Genomic DNA, 2418 nt, shown 5'->3' with positions numbered 1-2418 from the left:
GGCATTATCGAAACATGGTTAAGTGGAGTCACCCAAAGGGTGCCGTGCGTTATAAGGTACGTAATGCACAGAAGAGATACATTGTCGGGAGGTGGAACCCGAAAAATGTACAAGTCCGGGAATACGGGGTGCATCGTATGTAACGTTCGATGTACATATAAAGCCTGGTAGGTGTTGGGATTATATCTGCAACACGGGCATTATCGAAAGATGGTTAAGTGGAGTCACCCAATGGGTGCCGTGCGTTATCAGGTACGTAATGCACAGTAGAGATACATTGTCGGGAGGTGGAACCCGAAAAATGTACAAGTCCGGGAATACGGAAAAGTTCCCCATGAAAGGCTGGGGATACAATTATTGATACAAATAATGTGCCTAAGGGTACATTTATTTTTCTAAGTCCCAGAAATCCGTCACTGAACATCACGACTTACAAACACATCTTCCCGCGGTCCTCCCATATACGGCACGGGGACAAGTATGAAGAATGAAAATCATGTGTGTATGGAACATATAATGTGCCTGAGAGCACATTTTTTTTCTAAGTCCCAGAAATCCGTCACTGAACATCACGACTTACGAAGACATGTTCCCCCGGTCCTCCCATATACGGCACGGGGACAAGTATGAAGAATGAAAATAATGTGTGTATGGAACATATAATGTGCCTGAGAGCACATTTTTTTTCTAAGTCCCAGAAATTCGTCACTGAACATCACGACTTACGAAGACATGTTCCCCCGGTCCTCCCATATACGGCACGGGGACAAGTATGAAGTATGAAAATTTTTGGTCACAGCGTGAAATCCCTCTAATGATCATGAAAATAGCATCGGATCACTTATCTGACCATAAAAAGTGAACCAAAACCCTATTTGGACAAACTTTTTGGTCCTATGAAAAAATCACTTTTCATAAATGTCATGGTCGAAAATTTTCTAAGTCCCAAAAAATCACATATTCTCGAATATCTCGTAAACTACTTATCGGACAGGGGTCAACCAAGGTGTTTTAGAAAGGTCTTTACTAGCTCTATTTAATGAGCCATAGCGACTTTCAAGTGATTTTTTGACACTTTTTCGCATATCGGCATCCTTGGTTCCCATACTGGCCATAGGCCATAGGGCACCGAACGGCCAACTTTTGGTCCGGGGGTGAAATTTTTTTTTCACGAGATTTTGATGAAAATGGCTTCGGAACGCGTTTCTAATAATGAAAAGTGAAACCAAACAGTATTTGCGAAGAAAAAATTGTCCTATGAAAAAATCACTTTTCATATATGTCATGGTCGAAAATTTTCTAAGTCCCAAAAAATCACTTATTCTCGAATATCTCGAAAACTACGTATCGGACAGGGGTCAACCAAGGTGTTTTAGAAAGGTCTTTACAAGCTCTATTTAATGAGCCATAGCGACTTTCAAGTGATTTTTTGACACTTTTTCGCATATCGGCATCCTTGGTTCCCATACTGGCCATAGGCCATAGGGCACCGAACGGCCAACTTTTGGTCCGGGGGTGAAATTTTTTTTTCACGAGATTTTGATGAAAATGGCTTGGGAACGCGTTTCTAATAATGAAAAGTGAAACCAAACAGTATTTGCGAAGAAAAAATTGTCCTATGAAAAAATCACTTTTTCTTAGGGCACGGGTCAAAAATTTTCTAAGTCCCAAAACATCACATTTTCTCGAATATCTCGAAAACTACTTTTCGGACAGGGGTCAACCAAGGTGTTTTAGAAAGGTCTTTACAAGCTCTATTTAATGAGCCATAGCGACTTTCAAGTGATTTTTTGACACTTTTTCGCATATCGGCATCCTTGGTTCCCATACTGGCCATAGGCCATAGGGCACCGAACGGCCAACTTTTGGTCCGGGGGTGAAATTTTTTTTTCACGAGATTTTGATGAAAATGGCTTCGGAACGCGTTTCTAATAATGAAAAGTGAAACCAAACAGTATTTGCGAAGAAAAAATTGTCCTATGAAAAAATCACTTTTCATATATGTCATGGTCGAAAATTTTCTAAGTCCCAAAAAATCACTTATTCTCGAATATCTCGAAAACTACGTATCGGACAGGGGTCAACCAAGGTGTTTTAGAAAGGTCTTTACAAGCTCTATTTAATGAGCCATAGCGACTTTCAAGTGATTTTTTGACACTTTTTCGCATATCGGCATCCTTGGTTCCCATACTGGCCATAGGCCATAGGGCACCGAACGGCCAACTTTTGGTCCGGGGGTGAAATTTTTTTTTCACGAGATTTTGATGAAAATGGCTTCGGAACGCGTTTCTAATAATGAAAAGTGAAACCAAACAGTATTTGCGAAGAAAAAATTGTCCTATGAAAAAATCACTTTTTCTTAGGGCACGGGTCAAAAATTTTCTAAGTCCCAAAACATCACATTTTCTCGAATATCTC

The sequence above is a fragment of the Anopheles stephensi genome, unplaced genomic scaffold (genome assembly GCF_013141755.1).
Source record: "Anopheles stephensi strain Indian unplaced genomic scaffold, UCI_ANSTEP_V1.0 ucontig148, whole genome shotgun sequence".
NCBI lineage: Eukaryota > Metazoa > Arthropoda > Insecta > Diptera > Culicidae > Anopheles > Anopheles stephensi.
Note: the sequence above shows the minus strand (reverse complement) of the source record.